This window comes from Lutra lutra, chromosome 1 (genome assembly GCF_902655055.1).
Source record: "Lutra lutra chromosome 1, mLutLut1.2, whole genome shotgun sequence".
Taxonomy (NCBI): Eukaryota; Metazoa; Chordata; class Mammalia; order Carnivora; family Mustelidae; genus Lutra; species Lutra lutra.
The window spans coordinates 103,319,194-103,333,630 of NC_062278.1; the positions used below are offsets into that span (position 1 = coordinate 103,319,194).

The 14,437-nt window shown below is 35.7% G+C and overlaps 1 protein-coding gene across 2 annotated transcripts in view; it reads left to right on the plus strand.

The window, feature by feature from the left end:
- Window positions 1-14,437, plus strand: part of KCNMB2 (potassium calcium-activated channel subfamily M regulatory beta subunit 2) — a 239,436-nt gene that overhangs the window by 207,185 nt on the left and 17,814 nt on the right. The gene's annotated exons all lie outside the window — the stretch shown is intronic.

Genomic DNA, 14,437 nt, shown 5'->3' on the forward strand with positions numbered 1-14,437 from the left:
TCTCTCTGTCAAATAAATAAATAAAATCTTAAAGTCCATATTACCCTACAGAGGAAGCCCTTTGAAAATTTCTGAAAGCAAAATTATTCTCCACAATAACTATGTGTTACAGCAAAAAGTTTAGAAGCAACTTTAGTATTCATAATAGAAAATCTGTTAAATAAATCATGGAATGTAATATATCACTTAAAAATGCTTTGACATAATAGTAACTAAAAAATCAAGTTGAAAAATTATGTACAAACTATGATTGCAGTCTCACACACACACACACACACACACACATATACACACACACACACATATATATATATGAGATATATATGAAAAAGCCTGGAAGGAAAAACATGCTTATCACTTCTCCATTTTCCAAATTCTTCATAAATGTGTTATACTATCTTAATTATGGGGAAAATAATGATATGGTATTTTAGTAAAATTACAGACCAGAAGGCAACTAGCATTTGAACAAAGTCTTAATGCTCATCACAACACACGTTGTGTTTTCAATTTCAATTTTCAATTTCAATTTTCAACTGAAAATTCCCTATCTTTGTTCATCCCAAGTTTTCCACATGGTTTTTCTCAATGCTTAATCAAGTTATTTTTCATTTGCTTTCAAGCCAAGTAAGTGAATCCTCTTTCAGCAAGATCTTACTATAAGACTAAAACTTGGTATTGTCATTTGAAAATTTCATATTTTGCATGTAATCTCATTTCCCAAGTAAAAGAAAAAAACTCACTGACAGTGATGGTGAAAAATGGCAGAGATTTTGTTGCCCTGTAGCAATATTGTGACTTTCAATGCTTAGCCTGTCTGAGGTTTTGAAGGCTTCATCAGAGCTGATGAGTGTGATTTATTTCACCTTCTATTTATTCTCACTGAATAATTTAATTAAGTATATTTTGAGATACTGTAACTTTTATGAAAAGATTAACACCTAAGAGGCAATTATATTTTACATAAAGTACTCTCTTAATTTATATTTTGAGATACATATAACTTACAAAAAGATTAACACCTAAGAAGCAATTATATTTTATATAAATTGCTCTCTTAATTTATAAGGTAGATATTATTGTGTCCATTTTACAGATCGGGAAGCTGAGGCTCGGAGATTTTATAAACTTCCCAGGGTCCAGCAACTAGCCAGTGATGGAATCAGAATTTGAACTCAAGGTCCGATTCTCTCCCTTGCATCCTATAGTTTCCATAGGTTCTTTCAAACATGAGACACTTCGAGCAACAGTCAAGGACCAAGCCTGCAGGGGAGAGATTGTGTTAAATTACAGCTGAAAATTGCATATCAACAGAGATAGTAAACATGTGGATATGATATATTGGCAATGTTTGTGGAGTTAAAGAGAACCAATAATTAGCTTCATATTCTACACCATTAATATTATATGAACTCTTAAATTACTATTTTTTTATTTTCAAATACGATTTCAACAACTATGAGACTTAAAATAATTAAAATATTGACTATAAGAAATAATTTCAGCAAGCTTTATTTACGGAGTAGAAATGTTTAGGCCTTTGAAATCAATCTGCATGGTTTTAGCCTTGAAAGTCCAAGACAAATGGAAAAACAGCCAATGAATACAGCAACTGAATCTGCTACTAAGCCAGTTCCTTAGTTTGATGGTTCATCCATCTGTACCTCTCCCTTGACCACACCTTCATCTTCACTGCCTAATTCATAGACTCTTGTAGGACAGGACTCAGATTTTGAAAGTGATTAAGATGCTCTTAGTAGCAGTAATCATGGTGATAATGAAGGTGATGATGCCTGATAATGAGTCTAGATAATTAAGGTCCTCAAGTTAATTATTTGGAAATAAATTGACTAGGTTCTCTGGCAGCACTGCCCAGAACTGCTAGTAATTATTCCACCTTCACTTTCTTAGTGTGCAAACCTGGCCTCTGTGTATCTGGCTTTTCCAGCTGTGCTCCTACAGCAATCCCAGAGACCGGGCAGCCAAAAATCCCCAGCTTCCCTCCACACCACCTCTTCTTGAGACCACAGCCAAACTTGTCAAGATCTTGTCTTCCCTGGGATTTCTCAAAAGATAGAATATCAGGAAGTAGCTTACAGACAGGCAGAGGAAACATGTTGGAAGGAAAAGTCCACCAGAAATTCTGAAACCAAATGTCTTATGGCTCAAGGGAAGTTGAAATCAATTTTGCATTTTTTTCATCTGTCGAATTCAACAGCAGTACTTGTTCTGATCATCTGCTATATATATGCACAAAACACTGATTTCTATCCTTATCCTCCATTCCACACACGAGCAGTATGAAGGAATAATTTTTCATCTCTGAACAAACTTGTAAGGTGAGCTTAGTTTAATCCCTAAATTGCAGGCAGCAAAATAAAACAGCATCACCAGTAACTAATTCAGAATTTAAAGAAGAGAGAATTTATCAGCTAAGGACATTACAGCCGAGTTTTTATCAAATATTCTTTGAATGGTTTCTATTAATAGTGACCTGATATAAAGGAATTTTTATCATGTTAACACACAAAGGATGATGATACAATATGCATCTGAGTTCCCTTCATTAAAGTTAAAAAAATTAAACAATCAGAATTTTTTAAGCCCTTGAGGATACTTCCCTAACAGCACCCTTCTCCCTGTCCCAGCCCGTATCCAGAGATAACCACCTTCCTGAATTTTCTGTTTATCATTCTCTTGCTTTTTCTTCATGCGTTTATCATATTTGAATCTTCAAGCAATATATTGTTTATTTCTGAATGTTTGGCTTATGGATTATTCTGCTCCTGACTTTTTTCAGCAAACATTATGTTTCTATGATCTGTCAGCGCTGATGTGAGTAGCTATAGCTCCTTTTCTCTGCTGTGCAGTATGCGATTATATAAATATAGTACCATTTATTCATCCAGTGTGTTGCTAATAGACATTTGCATCACTTCTAGTTCTTTTTGCACCAACAATGCTGCTAGAATCCCTCTTGTCCGAATCTCCTTGTATACTTTGTACAAATATTTCTTAGGATATGTACCTAATTTAGAAATATTTGATTCAAAAGTCTGCATAGCTTCCACTCTACCAGTTAATGCCATTGCTTCCCAAAGCAGCCGTTAATGTGATTTCATAGTTCTACAACCTCACCTAGGGTTTTCAGATTTTCAATTTTCATTCATTGAGGGGGCACTGTGCTTTCAACTCCCATTTCTCAGATGAGGAGAAGTGAGTTGGGGTAAATCAGAGTAGGAGACAAACCATGAGAGACTATGGACTCTGGGAAACAAACTGAGGGTTTTGAAGGGGAGGTAGATGGGGGGGTTGGGTGAGCCTGGTGGTGGGTATTGTGGAGGGCTCGTATTGTATGGAGCACTGGGTGTGGTGCATAAACAATGAATTTTGAAACACTGAAAAAAATTTTAATTTAATTTATTTTTTTTTTTTAAAAGACAGCCTATTTCCCTTCTTTCCTGTGAAGTGCCTGTTGAGATATGTAGTCACTTTTTCTACTGGATATTTTTGGCTTTTTCTTACTGATTTGTAGGAATTCTTTGTAAAAATTTATATTTATATTAACCCTTTGTCTGCTTATTGTGCACAAATAGCTTCTCCCAGTTTGATACTTGCTTTCACTTTCTTTATGATGCCTTTTCATAAACATATTTTATTATTTTAATGTGTTCTAAGTTAGCAATTTTTGGACATTTTGAAATCACTTCCTACTCCAAGTTCACAGTCCCTTTAACATTTTGTAGGTTTGCCTTTCAATATTAGATCTTTAATTACCTGAAGTTGATTTTGTGAAGTGGGCATCCAATTCTTTTTTCCTCTGTGGGTAACCAATTGGCCCAGCACCTTTTATTAGAAGAGATATCCTTTCCCCAGTCGTCTCAAAAGCACACATGTATTATATATGAGGTTTCCACATATACATGGATATGCTTCTGAATATCCACTTTGTTTCACTGGTCAACTTTGCCTACCTCAGACAGACACCACACTTGAGTTTACAAACTTTTTCATTGTAATAACCTTGCTACCTGATAGGACAAGTCACCCACCTGGTCATTTGTATTCAGGAGTGTATTTGCTATCCTTAGATGTTTGTACTTCCATATAAATCTTAGAGCTAGCTTGTCAAGTTACACCTACCCTGCTTGAAATTTTTATTGAATTTCTTGAAATTTTACTGGAATTTTATGAAATCTGTTAATCAGGGGCGCCTGGGTGGCTCAGTGGGTTAAGCCGCTGCCTTCGGCTCAGGTCATGGTCTCAGGGTCCTGGGATCGAGCCCCACATCGGGCTCTCTGCTCAGCAGGAAGCCTGCTTCCCTCTCTCTCTCTCTCTGCCTGCCTCTCCATCTACTTGTGATCTCTCTCTGTCAAATAAATAAATAAAAATCTTAAAAAAAAAAAAGAAAGAAATCTATTAATCATCTTATGGAAAATTTGCATCTTTATGTATCAAGTCTTTCTCTGAATATAATTAGTCTCTACATTGATTTGTCTTCCCCAATGTCTCTCAATAAAGTTTTATAATTTCTCTAAAAAGAATTTGTACATATTTCATTAGATTTATTCCTAAGTACTTCTAAGTACCAATTTTTTTATGTTCAAATTGTATTTTCTACTTTTACAGGCACATGGAAAGGGAAATGATATATCAACTTTCATTTCAACTATGCTAATTTTTAAAATAATTTTAACAATTTATCTATATTCTGTTGTATTTTCTTCATAGTCATATCATTAGTGAATAATATATTTTTCTTTCTTTTTTATCAGCAAATAAACCATTTATTTATTTTTCTTACCATATTATGCTATTCCATATATTAAATAAAACAGATAACAGTGTAACATCTTTGCTTCGTTCCTGTTCATAAAGAGGGTCCTTTAAACATTTCACCATTAAGTATCAGGTTTACTATAGGTATTTCTCCTATATTATACATCACATTAAGAATGTTCCTATCTATTTTTTAATTCACTAAGAGTTTTCATCAAGAATGGATGTTAAGTATTATCAAATATGTTTCTCTTCATATGATGGTAACCCTTTAATATATTTATATAATATAAAACATTAATAGTTACTCAAATGATGACCAACATTATATTCCTGGGATAGCCCCAAATTGATCATGATGTGTTTTCACTTTTATGTATTGCTAGATTTAGTAAGCCAACTTGTTTTTTAAATTTTTGCATTTATGTTTATGAATGAAATTGGTCCATAATTCTCCTTTTTGTGTTGTCTGATTTGCTTTTGGGATCAAAATTTGCTAACCTCATAAATAGGTTGGATAGCATTCCAACTTTTTCTATACTCCAGAATGATTTGTATAATACGGGTAGAACTCACCTATAAAATATCAGAACCTGTACTTCCATTATAAGGATATTTTAAATTTATTATTCTATTTTTTAATATTTTTAGAACTGTTTAGATTTTTTACTTATTTCTGAATCAGTTTCAGTAAGTTATATATTTGTAAGAATTTGCTCTATATTTCAATAAATTATGTATTTCAGAGTTTTCAAATGTCTTGATATAAAGTTGCTTTAAATATCTTCCATTATTTTTCTAGTCCATGCTGTATATTTGTTTTTTTTTTAATTATTAATATCTGTTCGGCCCTTCTCTATTACAGTCTTGATCAGTCTTGTCAGAGATTTTTTTCATTAGTCTTTTCAAAAAATTAATTTTGAGTTCATTGTTGCTTTAATATAACTCATCTTCTATTATTTATTATTTCCCTCTTATGTTTTCTTTTAATATATTCTCTGAATCTTTTTATAACTCCCTAAGCAGATGCCTAGCATATTAACTTTCAGGCCTCTTTATTATCTAATATAAGCATTTAATATTATGCATGTCTAACTAGGTACTGCTTTAGTCACCTCCCATTGGTCACTTTATAGTGTTTTTATTATCATTTAACCCTAAATAGATCCTAATTTATCATGTTTTAGTCTATGACCCATGAGTTCTTTGGAACTTGATTTTTATTCCCATATATAGAGCTATTCTAGTTATTTTTTGTTACTTATTTTTATAACATTATTGCACTACAACCAAATAATGTGGTCAATATAAAGGCAATATTTCTCAAAGGTGCTTTAGGTTATAAGGATACCCTAAGTTACCTAATGATTCACACAATTTTCCCTTTCCATCTATATTTTTCACTGAGGACTTCAAATATGCTAAGAGATCAGGTAAAATATAAATAAGAATTAAAAATTAAGATATCACTGGGAAATTGTGTGACCTGATAAGTTGGAGGCAGAACTGAAAAGCATTAACTCTTTCTTTTCTGATTCATGAATTCTGATTCATCTTTTGTCTATTATTCATAAAGTAATCTTATAGGACTTCCTGGGAAGTCCTGTTGATTAGTAAGTTCACAATAACGTTAGGTTCATGGACAAAACCTATCATATTAATTACTATATTAAATGTGACTGTCATTTGTTCCCAAACTCAAAGCATATTTCCCCTAATGGAATGTATACTTTAAAAGATTGGAAACAGAATAATAATTCAATTAATCAAAATGGACTGCATAAAAATACATCTCCTAGCTCAAGGGAAAGACATGAAACCTGGAACTAAATAGAAAAAGATACACATATGAAGAAGCCATCTCAAAAACATGGAAGATTTTGGTGGACAAAAGGCAGAACAATGGCTCTTTTAATCAATGCCACTCCCAGCTCTGCCATGTGAGATAGCTGGTTTAGTGTTCCTTGAGCAGAAATATATAGCAACTCTGCTCATTTCAGTTCAACTGGCATCAGGAATCCACTGCCCCACACACTCACCCCCATAGGATCTAACAGAAGACTCTATTCCTTGAAGTCTGGAAATGAGAGCTTGCAGTGCTTGGAAAGCTTAAAGTTTTTCTGGAAAGAATATTACATTTGTTGGTGGTAGAGTCCAATGGGCACTGGTAGGAAAAAAAGCCAGGAGCCTGTTCTAGCCATGGCTTTCTGATTTATTTAGTTTCAATCAGCCATTTAGCCTCCTTATGCTGGCTACCTCACAAACTAAGCATGTTGTAACCATTTCTAGCCCACATAAAAGGAACATAGTCTGTGACCCTAATAAATGCAAAAGAATAAGACTACAATGATGAATATGGTCTGGCTCTAACTCCTAATCAACTCAGTATTCATTAAGCCAAAAGGACAGAAATACAAATATTCGGTATGTTAAGTATTATGTATGAGTTTCTGAAGCGTCTCCCCCAAGTAACTTCAGATATACAGAATTCTTTACTTTTATTCACATCACCCCTACTTCTCTTTTCCACACCCACCAGGCCTTCTCACCCCTCTCACAGCTCTGGACCTATCTTCCTTCCCTCTCTGTGTTCTAGCACTTTTGCTGTCTTTTGTTTCTCTGATGAAAGAGTCTCATTAATACCCACAGTGTTACTTATTCTGGACACAAATGGTGCTTAGATCTAAATTTTCATCTCCTCTGCCACTACTTTTTTTTCCATTCCTCTTATCAAACACCTGAAACACAGGAAGAGTTTCAGAATCAGCCTCTACCTCCAGACATAAACTTTTTTTTAACGACCAGACACATTAACATGAGTGATCTTTCTAATATACAAATGTAATTATATCATTTCATTCCTTACATTCTTTTAATGGTTCTTCTAACTTAGAAGACACCAAGATCCTTTTATCTCTGGCCCCCTGCATATCTGACCAGCTTGCGGCCTGCCTCCCCCACCCACCAGATCCTAGAATCCAACCAAACTCAACTACTCCTAATCTCTCACATTCTGCCTGGATACTCTCTCTTTCTCAATTGTTAGCTCATCAAAACCTCACTTCAGTCTATTATAGGACCTTTAATCATTACTGCTGAAATCAAGTTACAGCCTTCCTTCAATGGCACACTTCTACACCATTGTCCTGATTATAAAGCATAGCCCTGGGACAGTTTACTATCACTCGTCTGCTGAATGCCCAGTTCAAGGAATACCCAACACGGTGATAGACAATTTGCCTGAAGCCACTCTACCAAAAAATAAAATAAAAAAATAAAAATGGAAATTGCCCATCAATTATTTTCATGAATTTCTCAAATTTAGCTATGTGCCAGAAACTCAATATGATCATTCTAACCCTACATAGTTCTATGGGTTAGCAGGTTGCCAGATTGTGCATTACGCATAGTTCAACTTCAACTTTCTTCCAGCAGAGAGTCCCACCATTCCTACCCAGATCCCTCCTGTTGCAATAGCAGAAACAGAGCAGAGACGAATTAAACATTTTGTAAGATGATGTTACAAGGACAAAAAAAAAAAAAAAAAAAAAAAACTGTTTCAAATGAAACTTCACAGAATCTTCAAAAAGCTGTTAAAATTCTTGTCCAAAATTAATTACCATAACCTTATGAATTGTTCAAAGAAACAGTGGTTAATTGATAAAGTTGACAAATCTATCAAATTAGTCAGTATGAAATTTGCCATAAGAATCTCAATGATGTTAAAAGATTAGGAAAACAGGGGCGCCTGAGTGGCTCAGTGAGTTGAAGCCTCTGCCTTAGGCTCAGGTCATGATCTCAGGGTCCTGGGATTGAGCCCCGCATCGGGCTCTCTGCTCAGCAGGGAGCCTGCTTCCTCCTCTCTCTCTGCCTGCCTCTCTGCCTACTTGTGGTCTCTGTCTGTCAAATAAATAAATAAAATATTAAAAAAAAAAGATTAGGAAAACAGCAAATGACTCTAAGTTTTGAAAAAAAAAATCAGTATAAACTGAGATTCTCCCAAATGAAACACTAAATTTTTGTTATATCTATTATCTATATTTAGCTACATCTATTTTATTATATCTGTATCTATTCACATAGTTAAGAAAGATATATCTATGAATGTATTCATAAGAATATATTTATAAAGAGACTCAGTCTCCCTAAGAAGCTTAGCTTTGGAAAAAAAAAAGTCGAATAGATGTTACAATGCGGCTAAAGAGAATATATGCATGAGAAAAATTTATTTTGTTGAATGTGATCTTACAACACCCATAAAAAGGTATTCATATTCATTTACTATACTTAAGACAATACTCCTTAAAATGTCTATTAAGTGTGTAAATGTAATAAAGTAGGCAAACTATTCATTTAGCAAAGTGATCCTTCAGCAAATTGGCTCTTAGTGAATTAGCTATTTAGTAACTGATCCTTTGGCAAATGGCCCCAGAACATTGACTTGCTTTCACTTTTCTACTCTCAAATTAGTTGCATTGGTTTCTCACCCAGTCCTCTTAGGATGTCTCAGTCATTTTGTATCCCCAGAACTCAGCACCATGTGTTTCATCTTATGAGGACTTTAAAATATTGAAAAATAAACAAATGAATTAATAAATAACATTTACCCTGCCTTAACTGAATTTTTTTTTTCCCCAGCAGGCTAACGACCAGGGAAATCTTCAATTAATTACCTTTACCTTGCCTTAACCTGAGTTTTTTTTTTTTTGCCAGCAGGTTAATGACCAGGGGAACCTGAATTTAAATAGGGAAGACTAAGGAGAAAAATCTTAGACACTTTACTCTTTATAGTCACGTTTGTTATCACATAATCTTATAAATAATTTGTTTATGAACTATAGGCTGAGTCCTAATATAAAACTTTTAGAAGTTACCCAAAGGATGCCTGGGTGGCTCAGTGGGTTAAACCTCTGCTTTCAGCTCAGGTCATGGTTTCAGGATCCTGAGATCAAGCCCCGCACTGGGCTCTCTGCTCAGCAGGGAGCCTGCTTCCCTCACTCTCTCTCTGCCTACTTGTGATCTCTGTCTGTCAAATAAATGAAGAAATCTTTAAAAAAAAAGAAGAAGAAGAAGAAGTTATCCAAATATGGAGTTCAAAATAAAATTATATTGTGCCAACTATTGCTTGGGAAAAAAAAGCTTTACTGGACAATTGAAAATCATTTTCTATGCAAGATATTTTGTTATACTTGGATTTGCCTTGTAGATTTATTATCAGAACTTTGTTTTACTTGGATTTGGCTTATATGTTTATTAATAACTCACATTCACCAAAAAGATGTGGACAGAATGCTCCCTGTACATGTAATAAAGACTGTACATATCTACTATTTGTTGCTGTCACCATCTCTAAATGTAGATTTATATCCACCATATTGATTCATAGTTCACCATGAAGCCAAGACTGCCTCAACAGAGCTCAAACATACTGCTTTTCTGGAACATACCAAGGCTAGATCTGCATCAAACTGATAAATCCAAATTCATGCTCTATACCTACCGTTGGACATCCGTCTTATTCAAAACTGAATTTATAGCCATATCCCAAACTTTTCCTCCTGAGACCTCTACTTCATTGAGCCATTCTGGCCTTCATTCCCTTATGTTCCTCCCTACCCCGTCTCAGGTAGATTATATTATAGAGAAAAAATGTAAAGAACCAAGGGAGATGAAATACAAGCTCTGTTAGCAGTGGCACAGTAACTCCCAAAGTACAAGCTTTCCTAATACAAAGCCTGAAATATAGCACTGAAGACAGTGAAAGGACCCAGCTAACTAACCACTTAGTCTCAGGCTGTGAACACCTCTTTCCCCAACTGGGGCTTACTACCTGAAGAAAGGAAGGCCAAGACATACCAGGCCTGAACAAAGACAAACCCAAAAGGAATTTTTAAAAATTGTGCCATACATGAACAATGATATTCAAACTCACCCAAAAGATAGACCTAGCCCCTTGACTGTCAGGTTCTGGCCCATTTCACCAATCAAATTAGTCACTCCTCCACCTGAGCTCAGGACACTATGCTTGTGAGGGAGAGAAGCTATAAAGGCACCAAAGGCCTCTCCCTTCTTAGCCAGAGTAGAAAATGTACCCTCTTGGAAACCCTGAAAGAGTAAGGACGTAAGAATCCCAATTTTAACACTTTCTACCATTTCTGAAGTGATCCAAGCCAAGTGCTTGGGCATAAAGCTAAACTACATCTCTCTGACTTCCTCATCATCCTCTACATTCTATCAATCACCGAACTCTAAAGTTTTATCTCCACGTATTTCTCCATACATCCCTTTCTCTCCGTTTATCCCACTTCAATCCTACATCCAGGCTTCATCATCCTCTGCCAGCACTACAGTAAAAATTTCCTGGTTCTTTCTGATCTGTCTTGTTCCATTTCTCATCTAATCTCCACACTGCAGCCAGAGTGATCATTCTGAAACTCAGTTCTGATTATGTCACTGACAGCTTTCCTTTAACTACAGGATAAAGGCCAAGCTCTTTAGAATGACTTACAAAACCCTTCCTGACCTACCACCTTCCCAAACTCATCTGGCCCATTTCCCTGGCCCCATACTCATCCCATTAATGTGAAAATGTTTGTAGTTTCTGAGAGCCACCATACAGTTGCAAACCTTCATCCCTTCATTCATGTGATTCCTTCTGTCTGAAATACCCTTGAGTCCCCGTCTCATTTGGTTAACTCTGATTTAATCTTGAAGATTCTGGTTAAGGCATTACCTCCAGGAAGCTTTCCCTAATCTTAATGCCTTATTGCTTCCTGTCTGGCTCTCTCAGGCTACAGGAGAAATCACTCCTCTTTGTACTCACTCTGTGAATTGCTCCATCATTAAATTCACTACCTTATGTTGATACTTATTTTCATGTGTGTCTTGGGCAAGGACCCAGTAATTAAAGGCTATCAGCCCTCAAGATAAGTTTGTGGACTTAAACTGAGCTCTTTGTTCTCCCATATCATTCATTCTTAATTTATCAATGAATTCAATAATAATTTATTGATGAATTTCATGGGTACAGCCCACCCCACTCATCCACTTTCTTTTTGCTGAGTAGTATCCTGATCTCCTAGATACCTTTTGTTCTGTGTGAAAACCAATCATTCTCCTTCTTCTCTACAAATTTCAGAGCATAGGAAGAACATTTGTTAACCGTTTTCAAATTGTGATTTTTTTAAATTGCTCATTTGAATCTTTTTTATATGCTTCTAGTCCTGGTGACATAACTGACTGATTACACTGCATCTTTCATGGGTATGGACTGACATAAGTGATGTGTAGTGACAGCCTAATCCTCTGGAACTGTGAGACTGCTGCTTTCCTTTGCTGGCTTCCATCTGCAGGAAATGCAAATCTCAGAGGCAGCCATCACAATTAAATACATTTTGATAAATAATAGCCTAGAAACATCACATTACAACAGCTCTTTGAAGTCACTCAAAAGACTGAGCCCATCTCTTCCTGCCTACTACTGGCTTGAGCAGCTAATGGGCACAGATTTTTTTTCATCCAAGTTAATAAGGAGTCAAGTTTAAAAGGGTTTGATATAAATCTTACATTTTCCAAAGGAAATCTCAAGAAACAAATAGAAAAACTTAGAGGGTGGGTGGTGGCCAGTCTATGGAAATCAAAAGAGCAGAGCAGCTAGTCTGGAGAAATTGGGCTGGGCAGCTGGAGAATAATGGAAGATATGGGCTGTCGGGACTTCTGGCACTGAGGATAATGAGCAGCAGGGAGTGAGAAAAGGGAGGAGTTATGAAGAACACAGCCACAGGAAGATGGCTTATATTTCACGATGATTCTCCTGCTACAATGGGTCCACTCTTCAAGGAAACAGTAGATTTGTATACACTACCTCATGAAGAGAACTTCAAATAATAATAAGCTAATTGGTTAATTTTACACTCTAATAATTAGATTAATAAATCCCTTAAAACCTTCTGGAAATCTATTAGGTCCATACACGTTCTCACACTTCTACGGGGAATCAAAATATCTAACAACCAGCCCAGAGTGAACTAGCCAACCAGAATGGCATGCACACCATAAGCATCAGGAAGGCCATCTCGGAGCACAAAGGTAAACAGAAGCCCTGAATATACACACAACTGTACAAATAACAGGTATCTCTTCCTTCCCCTGAAACTTCCATTCTGGATTTTACTCTGGTTTCTTTTCCAAGCATAAAGAATGACTAGTGATAAAAATTTAAAGGAAAATCTGAAGTTATTCTTTGTGTATATTGGCTTCTTGCCTAAAGCTTAAAAAAGGGTGTAAGAGATTCTTCCTCCATTTTCACCTTTCTAATTGTCTTCCTCTCTATTCCCAGACCCTAAATAAGGTCATTAACTCCCCTACTTCTGGACCCCTGTAATCCAAAGCTCCCTTCTCAAAATAGAAACTAAAGGAGTCTGAGCTGCCTCTTCCCCGGTCATCTGTTTTACCAAATCCCACAGTTCTCACTTTTCTCTCCAAGCATCCAGCACCCCAGCAACTTCTTTTCTGTCTTCTCCAGATCTTATTTCAGATCCAGTCTTGCACTCCTAAGTTTTCTAGTTTTTTAGGTTTTTTTTTTTAGTTTTTGTTTTTTTTTTAGTTTTTTCTAGTTTTTTTTTTAATCTTGAGCAAAACATTTTTATTACGTCCATAATAAGTATACAAAGACAAGCATCATCAAATGCAAATGAGTCTAAATAGCCTGTGTTAAGCAGACCCTCTTATACAATTAGTGGTTGTAAGGCATTATGAAAATACAAAATACCACATAAATGTATTTATTAGGTCAGGAAGATCATTACGGTTAATAATATGACTAACCACCTCAAGCTGTGTGAATAATAAAAAATACGTCCTCTTGGTTGAAGCAGACACCATTAGCCAGAATTTGGTAGGAAGCACATTTCAATTTTTAGCAAAGAACAAAGGATGGTCCCAGCATTCTGGAGATAGGACACACAAAATTAAAGTCACATTTACCTGCTTTGCCAGGATATAAGCAACAAAAACAGAGTAAAAAAGACGAGAAAACTACAGTTCCCACTTTACAATGGTTTTACTTATGATTTTTTGACTTTATGATGGTGCGAGGGTGATAGGCATTGAGTAGAAACCATACTTGGAACTGGATCTGTTCCCAGGCCAGTGGTATGCCGTGGGCTACTCTCGTGATGCTGGGCAGCGGCAGTATTCATTTTTCTGCCATTCTGTTGTTTAGAAATTCTTTGGAAGATTGAGGCAATTTTAGGATATTTTGATGTTCCTATCATAGAGCTGTAGCCCGCCACCCCATTTTTCAATGACAGCACTTGTTAAATGCTTCAGGTCAGTCATTCCCCCTGGATGATTTACTTAGGTCTCACTTAATGATTACAATGCAGTTAAACATTATTCCCACTTTGCAGGAAACTGGGAATCAGAAAGACAGGAGTTTGCATTGGTCACACAGGTAGTAAGTGGGGAAATTGGGTTTCAAAATCAGGAGCCAGTTTGGTCCAATCTCATGTTTTTTCTTACCCTACGTTTCTGCTCCAAAAAAAACTAATAAAACTATCCAAAGTTATAGAGTCTGGCCCTGAATGATATTTTTCAGAACTCAATCAAGTGTTTATACCTATTAAAAAAAAGACTGGGTCACCACTCCACATTTTCA